This window comes from Triturus cristatus, chromosome 2_2, assembly GCF_964204655.1.
Source record: "Triturus cristatus chromosome 2_2, aTriCri1.1, whole genome shotgun sequence".
Taxonomy (NCBI): domain Eukaryota; kingdom Metazoa; phylum Chordata; class Amphibia; order Caudata; family Salamandridae; genus Triturus; species Triturus cristatus.
The window spans coordinates 918,646,071-918,666,910 of NC_140582.1; the positions used below are offsets into that span (position 1 = coordinate 918,646,071).

The 20,840-nt window shown below is 48.2% G+C and overlaps 1 protein-coding gene across 1 annotated transcript in view; it reads right to left on the reverse strand.

The window, feature by feature from the left end:
- The window catches only part of RBPJ (recombination signal binding protein for immunoglobulin kappa J region), a 237,082-nt gene that overhangs the window by 93,809 nt on the left and 122,433 nt on the right, over positions 1-20,840 (reverse strand). The window lies entirely within an intron of this gene.

Below are 20,840 nucleotides of genomic sequence, written 5' to 3' on the forward strand. Positions count from 1 at the left end.
CCATGCCTGGGTGCCATGCCAGCTAGCACTGTCCGGCAGCATAGGTAAATCACCCCTCTAGCAGGTCTCAGAGCCCTAAGGCAGAGTGCACTATTGTACTGTATTGTATTGTAATTGCATTTATATAGCGCTTACTACTCCTGATGAGGCGTCAAAGTGCTTTTACGGCAAGTAGCACGCTACTCCTGAGCCCACAAAGGATTAGTGGTGAATTAGTAAAGTGAAATATGGAAGTGATTTGAGCTGTGGATGTGTTAGTCTGTTATTTGGATTGAAAAGGAATAGTGGTGGTACGCAAGAGGAAAGGCTCTAGAATTTATTTTTTCTGCTCTACTTTCTTGGAATTCATAGCAGTAGGAGGGGGTTTGGATGAGTAAAGGGAAGGTGGAGCGGGAAGAGTCAGAGGGAAGGGTTTAGAAAGGCTTGTTTGGGAGATCTGAATAGCAAAAGAGCTGTAAGATGATGCCAGGAGGAATAGAGGAGGGAAGAGTCTAGAAATAGTTATTTTGGGGGATCATAGAAGTGGTATGGGTTTTGGGATGAATGAGAGTGGAGCTAGGAGATGTATTGGTAGAGGTATAGGGTGAGAAATAGGGTAGTACATTGGAAAGAGTAGTAGAATGAGGTTTGAGATGAGTAAGACAGTTGAGGTAGAGGATATACTGAAAGTGGTATAGGGTGAGAAATAGGGAAGTGCATTGGATATGCTGAATTAGAAGCAAATTAATACATATATAGATACATAAGTACATGGAAGGTATATAAATGAATAAGGAAGGTGATATATGTATTTAACAGATGGGAAGAAGATGCGTTGCAGAGTTTTTATAGTAATAAAGGTTGATCTTGCTAGTTTGTCCACTTGGGCATTCATTGATAGCTTGGAGTCCATGCTCATTCCGAGGTTTCTTACTTCCTTCGATACTTTAGGGCGTGTTCCCAGATCATGAGGCCAGGGGGCGAGTGGGTCATAATTTTTCCAGTCGTCACACGTGAGTTTTTCTGTTTTGGAAGCATTAAATTTAAAATGGCTATACTACAGGTGAGGGCATATCTGCATTATCAAATATGCCCCTACAATATCGGGGCACCATTTCCTAATATTGTAAGTGCCAGTTAAACCATAGAGAGTACATGGGTTGGGAACTCGACAATTCAAGTTCCACAGCATCACGATGGCTTCACTAAATACAGGAGTGTTTGGTACCAAACTACTACTTTCAATAAACCCACACTGATGCCAGTGTGGGATTTATTGTACTATGTACTCAGAGGGAACCATAGAGGTGCCCCATAATCCCTACCCACCCTATTGTGGTCCCTGACCAGCTGTAGGCAGCCAGTCACCACCAGACAGGTTTCTGGACCCCTGGGTAGAGAGCAACTGCTCTCTAGGACCAGGAAGAAGCACATCCTGGGGACAGGAGTCATGTCTCTTCACCCAGGATTGGCCAGTGCTTGAAGAGGGAAGCTTCAAAGGCATGCTGCCTTAGTAATGCGATCCCCAGCCTCTGCTGCCAGCAACAGATAGCAGCCCCTGGTTTACACCCCCACTTTGAGCAGGAACATCGGTCGGAAATTAAAAAAAGATAGGAGGTGTGGCCACCTTTGCCAACCTCACCCCTAAGGTGGGGGGGAAGCGAGGTGAAGCACAACTTTCAGTCCCCGCCATCTTGAGCATAGGGGAACCCTCCAATCATGACTAGGTCTATGCCCCCACACACAGCAGGGTGGCATAATAGAGGGTGTAGTCGCCCCAGGTATGGTGCCCATTGGCCCTACCTGGTACTCCCCTAAAACACCTACTAAATTTACTATTTAGGTGGCTGCCCCAGACTTGGATATCAGATCTGTGATGACCTAAGATGAGAGAAGACACCCTGCAGTAGAAGGCAGAAGACGACAACTGCCTTGGCCCCCAGCCTTGCCGGCCTGTCTCCAGCTTCGACAACCATGTGACCTGTTTTGCAACAGCAACCTCCAAATCCCCTGGGAGGACTGTTGCCTTCAATAAAGACTCCAATCTCTAGAGGATAGCGGACCTGTTCAGAAGAGACCGACTCTAAAGACTCCGTATCCAGGCAGATTCGTGTCCCCAGCCCACTCTGCACCAAACACCCAAGGCCCAAATCTGAGTGGCTCACCTGTGCAGTGAAGTCTCTCCGGAATTCCTGACCTTGTGTCCAGTGTTGGCTAACCTCTACTGCCCTCCACGACAGCGCCTGCAGTGTGACTCCAGAGACTCTCCCCGTCAGCAACTGGCTCCAGTAAGAAGATTCTGATGTCCAAAGAAACCTCTGCACCCGAAGCCCCTGGGGCTTGGTGAGCTGAACCGATGGTACCCCTTCGACCCCCTACATCCCAACTAACCTCTGCTGACGTCGATCTTCCTCTATCATTCTCTGGTGCCATGCCTGCAGGCTCTTTGTCAAAAAGAGAAACCCTATTGAAAAGCATTGGGCACCCGACGTAGAATTTTTACTCTGCATCCAGCCACCCCTGTGCTGCTGGTGGTGTATGTTTGGTGCTGCTGTGTGCTCCCCTTCCCCCCGGTGCTTAACCTATCCCCGAACGCTTGGCCCATGCAACCGATCTACTTACCAGCAAACAGTGCGGATCCAGGCACCCCTTGTCTCCATTGGAAAGCATTGGGTAGACCTCCGAATTTGACATCTGCACCCGGCCGCCCTTGTGCCAGTATGGTGCTGTTTGGGTACTTACATGACCCCCTGGCCCTTGTTGACTTTTGGCTCAGAAGACAGGGATTGTAAGTTAAATACTTACCTGTTTAACCACAATAATGTTTTCTGCATAGGATAACACTGGACTGTGTGAAGAGGTTTCTCAGTGTCGAGTTTTCAAAGTGAAAAGTATTTTTAATTATAAATGTTTGTACATGATTACCAATACCTGGGTCTTACAATAAAATACAAAGTATCATTTTATAAAATTGGTCTGGATCTCCTTCTAGAGTTGTGCATCCATTATTGATCATGTGTGTGCAGTAAATGGCTTACACTTCTCTGTGTTAGGCCTAAGGCTGCGCGTCCACACTACCTCTAATAGAGCACCTTGGGTGTTGCATTGAGCCATGTACACTTTTGGGGAACCCAAGGATTCTGTGCACGGTATTACCACCTATTGATAATATCACATACAGAGCCAGCTTCTGACAACAGACAAGTGAGTTGTTCCACAACATATATATTTTACCCAATCCCAACTTTATTAAGAACTATATCTGCACAGTTCCAGTGCAACTATGCTTAGAGTTTGACTTTTCAGTTTAAAACTATTATAACGGATTAAACACCACTGAAGCAAATAATTTGCTTTTCAGTAGAAACTGTAATACTCCAGATTTTGCTGCACTTTTACTGCCTCTGTTGTCAAAGCAGTGCAAGTGTGGCATCTACCTTTAATAATGTTTCTATGAAAGATTAACTAGCCATCACCCATTCAGGCCATGGTACGCCGCGTAAAATGTGTCTTTGACCATCAGCAATGTTCCTGGACCCCTGTATTAACCTGCACCTAATTCCACTCCCGGTTTTGGAGCATGGCCCACATGCAGTAGCTTCAGCGCACTGTCAACTCCAAGTTGCTTAGTAGAGGCCAGTACGTATAGTTTCTTAACTGTCGGTGTAGTTTTGCAGCTTGAAGACTTTCTGGATTCACTATGCTGTGCATTATTCCGTCATCTTGTGGTTGGATCCGGAATCGTAGTATTTTCTTTCTTTTTTTTTTCTTCATGACCCAGGTAGGTGGCGACGTCCCACCATTTGGTGTCCTTCGTGACGAGGGTGCGCTTCAAGCGGAAGCTCCCACCTTTGGTCACCATCTTCAGATTCTTTTTTCTTGTCTTGTGTTAATCTTGTTTTCCCTGTAACTTTCTAAAGTCTTGTTCCTTTTAAATCCCTTTCCTCCGGTCTCATCTTTCTGGCGGAGGAGGGTGAGTTCGCTAGTGAATCCAGAAAGTCTTCAAGCTGCAAAACTACACTGACAGGAAAGAAACTATACGTTTTGCAGCGTGAATCTTTCTAGATTCACTATGCTGTGCATAGACTTTGTAGCGGTTTATCTTTATTGTGGTGGCTGGGTGGAAGATGAGCACTGGTTACTGAATATGTGTTGTAAGACCTTCTGTCCCACTTGCGCTTCTTTGTTCATCCGGATATCCACACAGTAGTGCTTAGTGAACGTATGCACTGAAGACCATGTTGCCGCTTGGCAAATGTCTTGGATAGGTGTGTTCGCTAGAAACGCAATTGTTGCTCCTTTTTTCCTTGTTGAGTGAGCTTGAGCTGCCCCTTGTAACTGTTCTGCCTGCTTGTGGCAGAGCTGGATTGTCTTCGCATGTATTCTTGGTGACTGGTCGTCCCAGAAAACTGCTGGCAAAGGAGACAAAGAATTGTTTTGTTTTCCTGCACTCCTTTGCCCTCTCTATATAGTGCATTACAGCCCTTCTGGCGTCTAGTGTGTGTAGACCCCTTTCTGTTCTTGTGGTTGGTTTTTGGAAAAAACTTGGCATTTGGATTGTTTGATTAATATGGAACCGAGACGCTACCTTTGGCATGAAGTGTGGGTCCGTCCTCATTACAATCCTGTCCTTGTGTATTTGTAAGTAGGGCTCTTGGAGTGTCAGAGCTTGCAACTCACTTACTCTTCGTAGTGACGTGATAGCCATTAAGAAGGCCGTCTTTAGAGTGAGCGTGTGCAATGTAGCCTTGTGAATAGGTTCAAAGGGTGTCTTCATCAATTGAGTTAGCACTACGTTGAGGTTCCATGCTGGTGCTGGCATCCTCTTTGGGGGGGGCTATTCTCTTCGCCCCTTCGAAGAATTTACCACTTGAGAGGTGAAGAAACTTTTCCCTGTTTCTCCTCTTGTGTAGGCCACTAACGCAGCCAAGTGCACCCTCAGGGATATGTAGCTTAATCCGCTTTGTAGCAGGTGCGTTAAGTACCTTAGTACTGTTGATTCCCTTGTGACCTTTCGTTGTAGTTTCTCCTTGATGCACCATTGGAAGAACCTTTTCCATTCTGCTATGTAGCACTTTCTCGTGGTAGGCCTCCTTGCCTCCCTGAGTACTGCCATAGTACTTGCTGGTAGTTTGAGGTGCACAAATTCTAGGTCTTCAGGAGCCATGCTGCTAGGCTGAGACCCTCTGGTTCTGGGTGAAGCTCCCTTCCATTCTGCATTAACAACAGGTCCTTTGTTCTTGGGAACCTGTGTGCTGGTTCTTGTGCCATTTCCACTATCTGTGAGAACCAGGATTGCCTGGCCCACTGAGGTGCTATCAGTATTAGTGTCATGTTGCTGATTCTGCATTTGCTGAGTACCCTGTGCATCAGTGGTATCAGGGGAAAAGCGTATGCAAATGTCTTTGACCAACTTATCCATAGCGCATTTCCTTGGGACCGATGGTCTGGTTGTCTGGATACGAAGTGTTTGCATTTTGCATTCTGGTATGTTGCAAATAGATCTATTTGCGGAGTATCCCATTTCTGGAAAAGCTTCTCTATTTCCTGCTGGTTGAGCTCCCATTCGTGTGATGCCGATGTCTGCCTGCTGAGTCGGTCTGCTTCCACATTGTCCTTCCCCGGGAGATGTATTGCTAGTAGGTCTATTTTTAGTGGGATGTCCCATCTCCATATTTCCTGTGCTAGCCCCGATAGTGCCACAGATTGTGTTCCTCCTTGTTCGTTGATGTAGAACATGGTGGTTGTGTTGTCTGTTGGGACTAACACCCTGTTCCCGTACAGCTCTTTCTGAAAGGCTTTTAAAGCTAGGAACACAGTCTTTAGCTCCAGGTAGTTGATGTGTCTGACTGCATCTTGCTGCGTTCATAGACCCCTCACCTTGAGCTTCTTCATGTGTGTGCCCCATCCCAGCTGGGAGGCGTCCGTTGTGATGGTCACTGTTGGAGTTGGTTGTGTGAATGGCTTCGCCTGTGATATGTTTTCCTTTTTCCACCACGCTATTTCCTGATTCACTGCGTGTGTGACAACCACAAGATCTTCCCAACTCCCTGTGGCCTGTGACCATTGCTGCTGGATCCATTCTTGGAATGGTCTCATGTGTAGTTGGATATTTGTGACTAGGTGGATGCATGATGCCATCATCCCCATCAGCTTGCTCGCCTTCCTCACTGTCAGAACTTGCCCCTTGCGGTAATGACATGTTTCCTTCAGTAACGCCAATGTTCTCTTCCTGCTGGGGAACACTTTGGCCTGTATGGTGTCGATCTCTGCCCCTAAGAATATCTTGATTTGTTCTGGTTCTGTTGACGATTTCTCCCAATGGATCGAGAAACCCAGTCTTGTCAGTGTTAGTATGACCTGCTGGATGTGCAGTTTGCATTGGCTGTACGAACTTGCCTTTACGAGCCAGTCGTCGAGATAGGGGTATACGTGTATTCCTTGCCTTAGTAGGTGTGCTGCGACAGCTGCTAGTCATTTTGTAAACACCCTTGGTGCGGATTTCAGGTCGAATGCCAGTACTGTGAACTGGTAGTGGCTTTGGTTGATCACAAACCTCAGCAGGCGCTTGTGATTGATGGGGATGTGCAAGTATGGTTCCTTTAAATCTATAGCAACCATGAAGTCCCCTTGTTGTATGTGTGGTATTACCTCTTGTAGGGAAGTCATCTTGAACCTTTGAGTTCTTATGAATTTGTTCAGGACCCATGGATCTTAGTGTTTCGTCCACCTTTGGCACCAGGAAGTAAGTTGTGTAAACCCCTTTGTTCCTTTGGTTTTTTGGTACCACCTCTATTGCCTCCTTGCTGAGCAGATCCTGCGCCTCTAGCTGCAAGAGCGAGAGCTCCTTTGCTGAGTGTGTCTTGCTTCTTGGTTTTCTGTTCGGAGGCTGTTTTTCTAACTCTATAGAGTATCCGTATTGTATGATGTTTAGTATCCATTTGTCCGATGTGACCTTCCTCCATTCCTGGATGAAGTCTCTTATTCTTCCCCCTACCGGTGTTGAGTGTTCGAGGTACTGCTTGCAGTGGAACGTTCGGCTGCAGTTCTTCCTTATGTCTTTCCGCCCACCCTGAGGTGTTGCTAGGGTGGTGGCCTGTTCCATGTTGGAGTCACTTGGTGGAGAGCTGCTGGCCTCCTCTTCGTGTTTGTCCTCTTCCGTTCCCGCGCTCTCGAAAGGACTGTCCCCGGGGCTGGTACTGCCAGTTCTGCTGCTGCTGCCCCTGCTGCTGCTGGCCTTGGTTGTTATCTTGGTAGCTTTGCTGGGACGTTTGGTGCGATGTGCTAGGCACGTTGCCTCCTCTACCACCCGGTCTTCTCGTGGGTGTGCCTCTTCTCATTCCTCTGAACTGCAACGCTCCCATGGACCTTGCTGTTTTGTTGTCCTTCTTGAGCTGCGTCAACTTGTCGTCCACTGGTGTGCCGAACAGTTGCTCTCCATTAAAGGGTGTATTTAAGATGCTACTTTGTACCTCTGGCTTGAATCCCGAAATTCTGAGCCATGCATGTCTTCTCTCAGTGACTCCTATCATCATTAGCCTGCTCGATGTTTCTGCAGCATCCAATGCCGATTTCAGGCATGTGTTCGCCATGCTCTTTCCTTCTTCTACCAGGTGAGCTGCCCTTTGTTGGTACTGGTCTGGTAGATGCTTTAGGAGCTGCCCCACTTCATCCCAGTGTTGGTATGCGTGCCTGTTGATCAGGGCATTGGATTTGCGATGCGCCAATGTATTGCCGCATTTCTCTCCACCTTTCTCCCGGTGAGATCCATCCTCCTGCTCTCCTTGTCTGGAGGTGGTCCAGCATTTGTGGAAACATAAGCCCTCTTCCTAGCCATTGCTGAAATTATGGAGTCGGCTGGCACTGACCCTTGGATGTATGCAGGGTCCTTTGAAGAATGTTTGTACTTCTTCTCCGTCCTAGGTATCACAGCTTTGCATACTGCTGGCTCCTTGAAGGCCTCTCTTCCCTGGTCCAGCACACTAGGGAGCATGGGCAGGAATTGGCTCCTAGTTTGTTGAGACAGTAGAGTTTCCAGGAGGAAACATGCCTTGGGCTTCTCCTCCTCCATTTTCACTCCATAAGTCTGTGCGCCTTTCTGTGCGACCATGTTATAGATCCCTATGTCGTCTGGCGGCGAGGGCCTCGAAGGGTAAGTGTCTACGCCTTCTTCCGGTGATTCTGCGTCGAGGTCTTGCCATTCCATGTCTTGTGCCTCCGAGGACGTCGAGTCCCGGTAGGATTGCAGATCTTCGTCGCCTTCTCCCTCGAAATAGTAGTTTTCAGCGGTTCCGCGTCTTCGTCGTCTCTTCCGACTTCGACAGCGGGTTTCGGCGGGATGGTGTATTGGCTCATCTTCTTGAAGTCCTTTTTCCGCTGTAGGATGCTCGCCATTTCGGCCTCAAGCCTCCTCTTCTTCCTCTCCATCTCGGCGGCATGTTCGGCGTCGAGGGTTGGAACACTTCTCTTCGAGGCCCCCGACGACGATGTCGGCCCTTCTTTCCTTTCGAGGACTTAGCTTCACCTCTACGAGTGTCGCTCGGGTCTATTGCTTCACTCTTTCGAGTGTCGCTTGGATGTTTAGGGGTCGACGACTCCTTTACCTCCTTTGATGTCTTCTTATGGACCTCGACGACCGTGCAGTCCTCCGGTCCTTTGGCGATGTTGTCCTCTTCTCCACTGGAGATGCCCAAGTCTCGTAGCGTTGGAGGTGGTCCCTGCCCCTGCATGTTGTGGTTCGCCCTTCTCTGCCTCTCCCTTACTCTAAGGGTCTTGGGTGTAAACGTCGAGCAGGCGTTGCAGTCTTCGCTTCTGTGGTCCAGCGGCAGGCAGAGGTTGCAGACTGGATGCTGATCCTTCTGGGCGCACTTGTGGTGGCAATTGGTGCAAAACTTGAATGGTGTTTTGTCCATCCCCGAGTTTAGGGAGCCCCCTGAGAGCACATTCTCCGTCGAGGTTTTGTTAGTTAAAACTTCTCCCTCATCGCTCTGGGTACCTGATCTGTAGTCCGGTGTAGTTGCACTTGTTTCTTCGTCAATTTTCTTCGATTTTGCTTGATTCCTCTTCCAAAACTCTGCAACTGTTCGGCAACGATCCAGACCCAACGGCGGAAAACAGAATCTGAAGATGGCGACCAAAGTTGGGAGCTTCCGCAGGAAGCATGCCGACGTCATGAATGGTGGAACGTCGCTGCCCACCTGGGCCACAAAAAAAAAAAAGAGAAAATACTACGATTCTGGACCCAACCACAAGATGGCGAATTAATGCACAGCATAGTGAATCCAGAAAGATTCACGCTGTAAAACATTTGACAATGTCTTTCTCAATAAAGCATACACTCTTGTTCTTAATTTTTAAAGTGATGATCTGAAAAGCATGCCTATAGGAGACATCCCCTCAAACAGGAGGACAAGGACAATATCATGCACAGGCCCAAAAAGGAGTCCAAGTTCTTGTTTCGCTGAAATTGGGCGGTCTACTGCAACAACATTACCACAGAAAGTCTATGAGTTACAGTATGAGCGGTAGACACAGCAGCCACAGACATGAAAAGGCAGCCAACGCTGTGTGTTTCCAAGTAGGTGACACAGGCACTACAATTTAAGAACAAAATCGTGCATTGACCCGTTCTGAGCCTGTGCATCAAATTAGAACATGTTCATGATGCCAAGTTTAACTTTCATTACCACTGTCTCCATGTTAAAATGAAGCAAGGAAATGCATGGTGCCAAAACAAGGCCTGACACTTTTTTAAACTTTATTTAAGATTTATCACGTTATACAACCATTAGAACATGAGTGCTCACTGCCTGAGCCCAAAGACCAGTATTGTGTAACATTCAAGAAAATAAGAATCATGAAACCAAATAGTCGCCTCCTGTGGCGCAGCAGTCCCTAGGGTTACCCCCCCAATCACACTATGACAATTTGCACAAGTCTCCACCCCTCCCTCTCCGAACATACATATGTTGATATGTCATAAAAAGACAATTGCACTCCAGCATTACAAGTAGCCTCAGAGCCACACATCGTATAGTTTGTGGCAGCACTCGCGGTACATCAAACCACCCCTGTTGGGACTCTACCCTGTTAAAGCGGTGTCCCAGCTGGCGTGTGAGACGCTGCTGTATAGTTCTGAGTGGCTCCCAAAATGTCTTTAGGAAGTGAGGAGCGTGGCAAGGTGTTGGCATAGAGTTCGCTATTCGTATTACAATATGTTAAGCTGTTTAACCATTTTTGCACTGTGGGGACTGTCTTACTGCCCCACACTATAGTGATTTCTCTTTTTGCCAATAGCAAACTGATAGCAACAAATTTCCGCACCCCTTTAGGGAAATTACAGACATATCCCAGTAAGGCCACTTCGGGAGTGGGAGTGAGAAAAGCAAGGCCTGACACTTCACCTTACAATCAATTCAAGCCACATGATCGTATTTAATGAAATCATAGTCAGCTGTGCCTGTACTTTCACCTAGGACAAAAAATGCACTGAAACAAAACAGTGAACGCAGCACAGAATACAAAGTTTTTTTTGGTGGGGGAAGTTGCATACATTTATTACTAGAGTGCAAAGGTTGAATTTCATAGTACCACGGTACAGCATAAGTAACCCGCAAAAACAATGCATAGTGCCTTATAGAAAGCATTTTAAAGAGACTTGACAGGCAAGACAACTCTGCTGATAGTCACTAGACTATTCATGGTGATTTTATCTGAATGCAAGAATTGAATTCCTTGAATCCTGGTTCAGGTGACATACCTTTGATATACAAAACAGGACAAACAGTAGGATATAAATAATGTATGCAGATGGGTGGAATATAGGCTATTTATTGCCATTGTTTAGGAAGGGGACCAACATGACATTTGAGGAACTACCTCTCAAAAGTAAAAGCCACACATTACAGTCAGTAGAGAGTATATTACACTCTGCACAAATGCATTTATAATATATATAATTAAAAATGGGAGGTGACATGTTGGGTCAAACACAACTCTTTTTCTGGGTGGTGTCCATTGTCTTATGCTGGCTTTGATCTCACACTCTGGTTTACTTGACAGGTCTGCTCCACACTTTGTTCCCGCTGTTCTATGGAGTGCTGTGCACCCTCACACAGTTCCAGGGTTGTGGCACCTTACTAGCTACAATGTCAAGCTGGGCAGTTCCAGTACAAGGTTATGCATCTTATGCTGCAGTAATTTGTAAGCCATTTTTCTCTTTTTGGGTCTTTGTACAAGGCCTAGTAGGCATTGCAGTGGCTCCTCCAGTAAGTGGAGGCCAGTGCTTTTGCGTACCTTCGTTACAACTTGGGGCCAGAACTGCTGCAGCCCAGGGCATGCCCAAGCCAGATGCAAGAAGCCCGCCCATTCAGCGTTACACTTAGGACACATGCCAGCGTGGTTCTGGAAAGGAATATGCTACTTACCAGTATGCATCTGTTCTTGGCATGTAGAGCTGCAGATCTACACACTTTTGCATAGATCGCCATCTGGTGTTGAGCCCGGATGTTTGCAGTTTGTTTTTCCTCTTGGAAAGTCTTTGGAAGTCACGAGGTCGGTTACTCCTCCCTTGGATCGTGTTGCGCATGGGCTTCGGCTCCATCCTCAGATTGTTTTTCGCCAACAGGGAAAGATGGAGCGTAGTAATAACAGTGAAGTAACCCATGTGTGTTGTATCTAAATAAGATAGACTGGAACAGATACAGGTAGCCGGGGAGGCGGGTGGGCGTGTGTAGATCTGCAGCTCTACATGCCAAGAACAGATGCATACTGGTAAGTAGCATATTCCGTTCGAGGCATATGAGCTGCAGATTACACACTTTTGCATAGACTATTTAGCAGTTCCCAACCTTAGCGGCGACCACCTGTATCTGTTGCAGTGGTTTGAAATAGTGTTTTTAGTACAGCCTGGCCCACACTAGCTTGTTGCTTGGTTTGCACATCTACACAGTAATGTTTAGTGAAAGTGTGCGGTGTTGACCATGTAGCTGCTTTGCAGATATCATCTAATGGCATGTTCCCTAGAAAAGCCATAGAAGCCCCTATCTTTCGTGTAGAGTGGGCTTTAGGGGGAACAGATAGCGTTCGTTTTGCTTTGTGGTAGCAAATCTGTATGCATTTTACAATCCACATAGCTATCCCTGATTTTGAGATGGGGTTGCCCTTGTGTGGTGGAGAGACAGAGACAAACAGTTGTTTGGTCTTTCTGAAAGGTTGTGTTCTCTGGATATAGTAAAGTAAGGCCCGTTTAACATCTAGCGTGTGTAGAGCCCTTTCTGCAACAGTTTGAGGTTGCAAGAAAAATACCGGTAATTCTACCGATTGGTTTAGATGGAAGGGGGAAATGACTTTGGGTAGGAATTTTGGGTTGGTACGGAGGACAACCTTGTTCTGGTGCATTTGGAGAAAAGGTTCTTGTATAGTAAGTGCTTGTATCTCACTGACCCTTCTAAGGGAAGTGATGGCTACAAGAAAAGCTGTTTTACATGTGAGAAATTGGAGTTCAGATTTATGCAAAGGTTCGAAGGGCGGTCCCATTAGCCTTATGAGAACTATATTTAAGTTCCACACAGGTGAGGGTGGTACTCTAGGGGGAATTATTCGTTTGAGGCCTTCCATGAAGGCTTTAATGGCAGGCACTCTGAAAAGTGATAGGTGCTGTCTGTTCTGTAGGTAAGCGGCAATTGCTGCGAGGTGTAGCCGAATGGATATATATGCTAGGTTACACCTTTGTAGATGGAGCAAGTAGCATATGATGTGCTGTATAGATACGTCTAGAGGGTTGATTGTGTTGTTATGGCAATAAACAACAAATCTTTTCCACTTTGCAGCGTAGCAGGCTCTAGTGGTAGGGCGTCTAGCTTCTCGGATGACGTTCATACAGTCAGGGGGAAGGTTAAGGTATCCGAATTCTAGGATCTCAGGAGCCAGATCGCAAGGTTGAGCTGAGCTGGGTCCGGGTGTCCGATCTCTCTATGGTTCTGGGTTAGGAGGCATGGTGAGAGGTGTAGCTTTTGGTGTGATACTACCGAGAGTTCCAGCAGCGCGGTGTACCACGGTTGTCTGGCCCACGTTGGAGCTACTAGGATCAGTGTGAGGGAGTGCTGTTGTAGCATTCGCACCACTAATGGAATTAGTGGGAGAGGTGGAAAGGCGTACGCAAATTTGCCTGACCAGTTCATCCATATCGCATTGCCTTTGGACAATGGGTGTGGGTATCTGGCGGCGAAGCTTGGGCATTTTTTGTTTTTGTGGGTGGCGAAGAGGTCTATCTGTGGATGCCCCCACATCTGAAAGAACGGGTGAAGAACCTGTGGGTGAAGTTCCCACTCGTGGATCTGCTGCGTCTGTCTGCTGAGCAGATCTGCCATGGTGTTTTGGACTCCTGGGACATGTTGGGCTGGGAGAAAGATTTTGTGTGGAATTGCCCATCTCCATATGCTCTGTGCTAGTTGAGAGAGCTGTGGAGAGTGTGTGCCGCCTTGTTTTTGAATGTAGTACATGGCCGTCATGTTGTTTGTGCGAATAAGGACTGCCTTGCCTAAAATCTGTGTCTGAAAGGATTTTAGGGCTAGAAAGATTGCCAGTAACTCCAGATGGTTGATATGGAGTAACTTTTGTTGCGGCGTCCATGTGCTCTGCACTGTGAGGTGTAATAGATGAGCTCCCCAGCCGGAGAGCGATGCGTCTGTTAGGATTATTTGTGGAACCGGGTCCAGGAACGGTCGACCTCTGGAAAGATTTGTGGTGTTCCACCACTGCAGAGAGCGATGGGTGCGACCGTCTACCAACACCAGATCTGTCAGTTGCCCCAGGGCCTGGTTCCATTGGCGCGCTAAGCACTCTTGGAGGGGACGCATCTGGAGTCTTGCATGAGGCACTATGAAAATGCAAGAGGCCATCATCCCTATCAGTTGCATAAACACTCTTGCTGGGAGATAGTGTTGAGGTATGAATCTTTGACGCAAAGCCTGACTGCTTGCAATCCTGGCAGTATTGGGGTAGGCTATGGCTTTTGAGGTGTCTATGGTGGCACCGAGTTATTGCTTTGTGTGGGATGGTATTAGCTGGGACGTTTGGTGGTTTACCGTGAAGCCTAGCTGGTGAAGTAGTTGGATTGTAGTGGCGGTGTGATGTACACATTGGTTGTAGGACGTAGCTTTTATTAGCCAGTCGTCCAAATATGGGAAGACCTGAATGTGCTGTCTTCTGAGGTGTACCACCACTACCGCTAGGCACTTGGTGAATACCCTTGGCGCTGTTGTGACCCCGAATGGGAGCACCTTGAACTGGTAGTGTTGCCCGTCCACTACAAATCTGAGGTACTTTCTGTGAGCATGGTGTACCGGAATGTGAAAGTATGCGTCTTTCAAATCCAGTGTGGTGAGAAAGTCGTTCTGGGAGAGGAGAGGAAGTACCTGCTGAAGGGTTACCATGTGAAAATGGTCCGAATGTATGTATGTGTTTAGAGGCCGGAGATCTAGAATAGGTCGTAGAGTCTCGTCTCTTTTTGGTATCAGAAAATATAGGGAGTAGACCCCTAAATTTTGCTGATTGGCAGGGACTTGTTCTATTGCATGTTTTTGTAGGAGGGAGAATACCTCCTGTTTTAGTAATGTGGAATGTTCTTGTGACATTGGGCGTTGCCTGGGTGGAATGTTTGGGGGGGTAGAGGTCAATTCTAGGCAGTACCCTGAACGAATAATTTGGGTCACCCATCTGTCTGAGGTGATGGTCTCCCAGACCTGAAGGAAATTTTGTAGCCTGCCCCCGACCGGAGTGGGATGGTCTGGAGGGAGCGGGGGGGGAAGTCATTGGGTAGGCGGTGTGGCAGAGCGGGCGGTATTTGTTTTGCCTCTGCCTTTATTGTTATTGCCCCTATAGCCGCATCTTTGATAACCCCTTGTGAAGGTGGATTGAGCAGGGGATTTGTAGGAAGTGGACGCGCTATCTGAGGAGTAGCCTCTAGCCGTACCCCGAAAGGAAGAACGGCGAAAGGAGCGCCTAGGAGGGTGTGACTGCAGGGCTCCCATAGATTTCGCCGTATCCGTGTCCTTCTTCATTTTCTCGAGGGCCTCATCTACCTTTGGGCCGAATAGATGTTCTTGGTCAAAGGGATGATTTAGGATGGAGGCCTGTACCTCAGGTTTAAAGCCTGAAACTCTCAGCCAAGCATGGCGACGGAGGAGGACGCTAGTGTTAATGGCCCTGGAGGCTGTGTCTGCTGCGTCTAAGGCACAGCGTATAGAGGTGTTCGTTATAGTCTTACCCTCTTGAATTAATTCATTGGCCCTATTTTTGTATTTTTCTGGGAGATGGTGCATGATTGTTTCTAATTCATCATAATGCGCTCTATCGTATCTGGCCAATAGCACTTGAGTGTTGGCGATACGCCATATATTGGCTGCTTGTGAAGCAGTGCGCTTTCCTGACACGTCCAGTAGCTTTGACTCTTTGTCAGGTGGTGGTGCTTCGCCTGACGCCTGGGAGTTTGACCTCTTCCGTGCAGTGGAAACCACTGGGGAATCTAGTGGCGCTGGCCCTTTGATATAGGCAGGATCTGTGGGGGCAGCTTTGTACTTTTTCTCTATGCGTGGGTTAATGACCCTAGCCCTGACCGGGTGTTTAAAAACCTCTGGTGCATGTTTTATTACCCCCTTGAGCATAGGTAGTATGGAGGTAGACCTATGTGCGGTATCAAAGGTGTCGAGGAGGAAATCCTCCTCTACCGGGTCAGTGTGTAGCTCTACCCCGTGATAATGTGCCGCCCTCTGAAGTAGGTGGTGAAAACCTAATGAGACTTCCGGTGGAGATGGCCTGGATGGGTAAAGGTCATCTTGTGGGACGTCTGGAATGTCTGGATTATTATAGTTGTCCCATGGGTCTGGGGATCCTATAGGGGTGGAGTCTTGTGGCACATCCCCTGAATCGTAATATGGGTCCCCCTGATCATCATCGTCTGGAGACGGGGTCGGGGAGCGATGAGGTGGGGGTGGAGAAGGCGGAGGGGGCGGAGGTGGAGAGGGTGGAGGAGGTGGAGGAGGTGGGGAAGGCATTCTGAAAGGGGAGGTAGCAGAGTCTTTCCTCTTTGGAGGTGGAGGCGGAGCCTGTTTGTCCAAATGTCTCTTTTTAGAAGAGAGTGCCAAATGTCCAGTTTTTGGATCCTTGGTAAGTGTCTTTTGCAAGGGATCCGGTGTAAACAGTTCCTGTGACAATGTTTGTTCCGTCGGCGCCGAAGGTTTCGGGGGGCGATTACTTTTTAGGCTTCTCCGTGCCGTGCTTTTTGGGAACCTCCGATTTCTTGGTTGGCGCCGAGGTGGGCTTCGGCGCGGATGTGTCAGTGCCTAGGGCCTTATGGGGTTTGGTCGGTACCGAAAGGCTGGGTTTCGACACCGAGGACTTTGGTGCGGAGCTCGGTGTCGAGGTAGAGGCCGGTGTCTTTTTCGGTGCCGAAGTGTGTTTCTCGGCACCGCTGGAAGGCTGGCTCGAGCCCGAGCCGCTGGAAGGCTTATTTGGCTTCTTCACCAGGCCCGAAGGTGGGGTGTTTGAAGCAGTGTCTCTGGTCTTGCCTAGGCCCGGAGGCGAAGGCGTGACCGAAGCCTTTTTGGGTGTCGGCGCGGGTGTGGGAGGGGGTATAGTACTCACGACACTCTGCGCCGGGGTGATGTCCTCCACATCCGAGTCATCTGCTTCGGAAGCACTGACGAGGTCCTCTTCGGTGTGCTGCTGTCCCGGAGCTTCGACGTCGTCCCCGAAGATATCGACTGGAACGGAGGTCGAGGAGTGCGCCATGTTTCGTCTGGCCCTTCGATCTCGAATAGTCTTTTTCGATCTGAAAGACTTGCAGGCGGGACAGTCTCGAGCCTCGTGTTCAGGGGAGAGGCAGAGGTTGCACACCTCATGAAGATCGGTGTGGGGGAATTTGGACCCACATCGAGGGCACTTCTTGAATGGAGTTCTTTCCATCAGCCGGGACCGGAGAATGGATAGGCCCGAAGGCCGCCGTCGACGACTGGAATCGAAGATGTGTCGAAGAGAAGGTGATTGAGGAGATCTGGATCTGAACAATACCGCGATGAGCGAGGATTCCGCTTCGATCGTCGAACTGGAAATGTTCGGAACCGGAGCGCGAAGTATTACATCCGAGCCCGATGGCGGAAAAAAACAATCTGAGGATGGAGCCGAAGCCCATGCGCAACACGATCCAAGGGAGGAGTCACCGACCTCGTGACTTCCAAAGACTTTCCAAGAGGAAAAACAAACTGCAAACATCCGGGCCCAATACCAGATGGCGATCTATGCAAAAGTGTGTAATCTGCAGCTCATATGCCTCGCACATATGCCTCCGCTTAAATGGTGTGAGGTAGGTGCGGTGTAAGTTGTTATAGTGGATCAGCTTAAATCGTGCATTGCAGGAGACTGTATGCATATGCGTGCTGATGGCCTTCCAGGTCTGGTCTTCCACTTGTATGTGCAGATCCCCGGCCCATGCCACCCGTGCCCAGGGGGGGGCGGTGCGGATGAGTCCAGCCACATGGCTTTGTATAGGAGTGATATCAGCCTGCGCCCGGAGCCACATGTGAGTAATTCATCCAGTGTGGGGGACAGTTGTGGGATACTGGGGTAGTAGGGTCATGTAACTAGCAATCTCCAGTAACCCCATGTAGTGTATATAGTGACCCTACCTTAATGTAAAACTGTCACTGGCCAGTTCATATGTTAAAAAACGTTTAGTTCGGGTAGAGATCCGCAAGGACATTGCAGCCCCATCCAGCCACGCCTGGAAGGACATATGTGTGCTCATAGCTCTTATAGGAGCTAGTATCCAAATGGGGAGCTCCCTGTGGAACGGTGCGTGTCTTAGGACCTTTTCCACAAACTGCTACCATATGCATGCTGTATGGCGAACCACATACGGCAGGTCGTCATCAGCCCCCCTGCCCTGCATCAGTGCTACTGGGAACATCTCTGAATGTGCTTATCCAGCCAGCAGCCGTTTTTCCCAGTTGTCCCTGTCTGATAGACAGTGGGACACGTGCTGAAGCTGCGCAACATAGTATTAGAAGTTAAAAACGTGGGGCCTCAAGCTCCCCGTCTTTATATCTGTACGACAGTGTGCGCAGCGCCACTCTACTCTGTCATCCTGCCCATAACAGGAAGACAAGGATAGCATTTAGCTGTTCAAAGATCCGAGTGGGGATTGGGCCAAGTGAATTCTGGATAGCGTAGAGGCAGCGCAGCAGCATCACCATTTTAGCTACTGCAAGTCTGCTAATCAGGGAAAGGGGCAATGTATTCCAGAAGGCCACGGAGCGTCGCAGGGTGCCTAGGACCCTGACTAAATCCAGGGCTATTAGTTGTGCATTGTCGAGTGCCACCTGAACACCGAAACGGCAGAAGTGTGCACGCTCCCACCTGACTTCCAGGTCTGGAAGACTTTCTAGGGGCAGTGTAGCCATACGAGCCATGAGGAACACCAGGGATTTGTGCCGGTTGAGCTGTAGGCCAGAGACCTCAACAGACTGCTCCAGTAGCTGCAGGAGCCTTGGCAGGGCTTCCCTGGGCGATGTTACATGAAACAGAGCATCACCAGCATACAAGGAGAGCACATGGGTCATATAGCCCACTTTAACGCCCCACTGCCCCATCTCCTCCCACATCCGCACCGCCAAGGGCTCAATGGCAAGTGCAAACAAGAGGGGTGAGAACGGGCATCCCTGCTGCGTGCCTCGCCCCAACCTCCACTCCTCTGAGCGGGTGCTACCCACTCTCACTAGCCCTCTCTGTATAGAGAATCTTAACCCAGCAGCGGAAATTGGATCCGAGTCTCACTATCTTAAGGACCTCAAGGAGGTACCCCGAGTCCACTGTGTTGAAGGCCTTTGCGAGGTTTATTGACACAAAAGCGAGCTCTGCAACCCGGTGTTTCACCTCCTGCATAATGTGGGTTAGTCGGCGCAGATTCATGCCAGTGTGGCGGCCAGGTATAAAGCTGCACTGGTGTTATTGTATTAGGTGTGTCATATGCTGGGCGAGGTGAGTGGCCAGAAGTTTACACAGGATTTTAACATCCGTGTTAATCATGGTGAGCGGACAGTAAGCAGTGGTGTCCCGGTTGTCTCCGCCCGGTTTTAGTATCATACAGATTTCGCCCTGTCTCATGGTGGGGGGTAAGATTCCATGATCGAAGGCCTCCGTGGAGAACTGTAGTAAAGCCTTTGTCACTGTGGCCAAGTATGGGCGATAAAATTCGGGCGGGAACCCATCCCCCCCTGAAGCTCTAACTCCCGGAAGCATTAATAATGCCTCTCGTATTTCTTCAATGGTAAGCGGTGCTTCGAGCGCATCAGAAGCCTGGGCAGCGAGACGCGTCAGGTTCTATGCCCACAGGTATGGGATATAGCGATCCTCCCCTATTGCTGGGTCTGCAGGACAGGTAGGATAGGTATTGTTGGAGTAACAATATCAACAAAATACAAACAATTCCGAATTTTGAAAGACTGCTTCAAAGGGAAAAGATTCCTTTTTTAAAAGAACCCTTACCCACCAACCTAGTTGGTGGTAAGCTTCATCATTGGGTTCCCACCTAAGAGGCTGAGTGCCTCCCAGGTGTGCTTCAATGCCTGAGTTACAGCGGAATGGGTTTGTTTGTGAGGACAGAGAAAATGTAATTGGACTTAAAATTGCCTCAAGGACACCTAGAGTGCTATTGGTGGGGTTGTAGGGCAAGGTTAAAACACAGGGAAATAGGGGATGTGTTTTGTGTGATTTAATTGATCACAAACATTTGTGAAATGGTAGTGGTTTGGTCTACATGTTTAAGCCTATATTGCTTAGTAGCTAGGCTTTCTTCAGGACCGGTGAAACACAAATGCACTCGCTAAGGTGCACTTGTGTAGGGAAATGTGAACCGAAAACTTACAGTTCAGCAATAAGCGACATTTTGTCGGTCATGACTGTGCGACACCTCATGAACCCCGGCGGGGGGCGGTACCTGTAGCCAAACTTTCATCAAGGAGATCGCGCCTGCGTCTATCACCTATTTTAATCCTGCTCTGGGATTAACATAGCTGATAGACGCGGGCGGTCTCCTTTTCAAAACTTTTTCAAAACATGGAAAAAAGACCACCGGAAGTCACAACAAATAGGAACTGAAAACAGTAAGTGAGCAAACCGATCAACATTTCACCATTGTCTCCTTATAGGAAAGGCCAAACTGTTCAGCAATTTGCAATCTTATATTGCCTTAGGTTCTGAAAATTTCCCATTCACATGATCTGCAAAGGTAGGAAGTTCAGAAGTACGAGAAAAAAAAAAGTAATTGTGCAGTAACAAACTGTCCGATGACTCGAAGTGTAAGCCTAGGATCATATATGCAGGAAAGACAATTCGCATTTCAAGTAGAGTCCTATAAAGAGACTAATTTGCATGGATTATTGTATTTGAAACAAAGGGTTTGCTCAAACATAATTTGGCATGCAATTAAGTTATAAAGATTTTCTGATTCCCACGTTATTCATTAGCAATGTTCACCAAGACAGTTTAGCATAACTGCGAACACTTATTGAAGTTGCAGTGCTCACGAGAGTAAAACCCTCTACAATCTACGCCCCTACCCCTTTCATAAGGGGAACATAAGGAGTGTATAGACAGGAGCGTTGTATTCTGCACATACGTGTAGATTCCAGCCTCCAAGCAACAACCTCCTTTGAATCCCATTTTTAAATCGTTATATAAACACATGGATGTGTTCTAATGATCTTTTAGCCATCCGGAGTACTAAGTGACGTATACAGTGATCTAGCAACCCTCAGTGGGTGAAAGAGAGGAGGCTGGAAGAGTGCGAGGGACAGGAAAGTTAG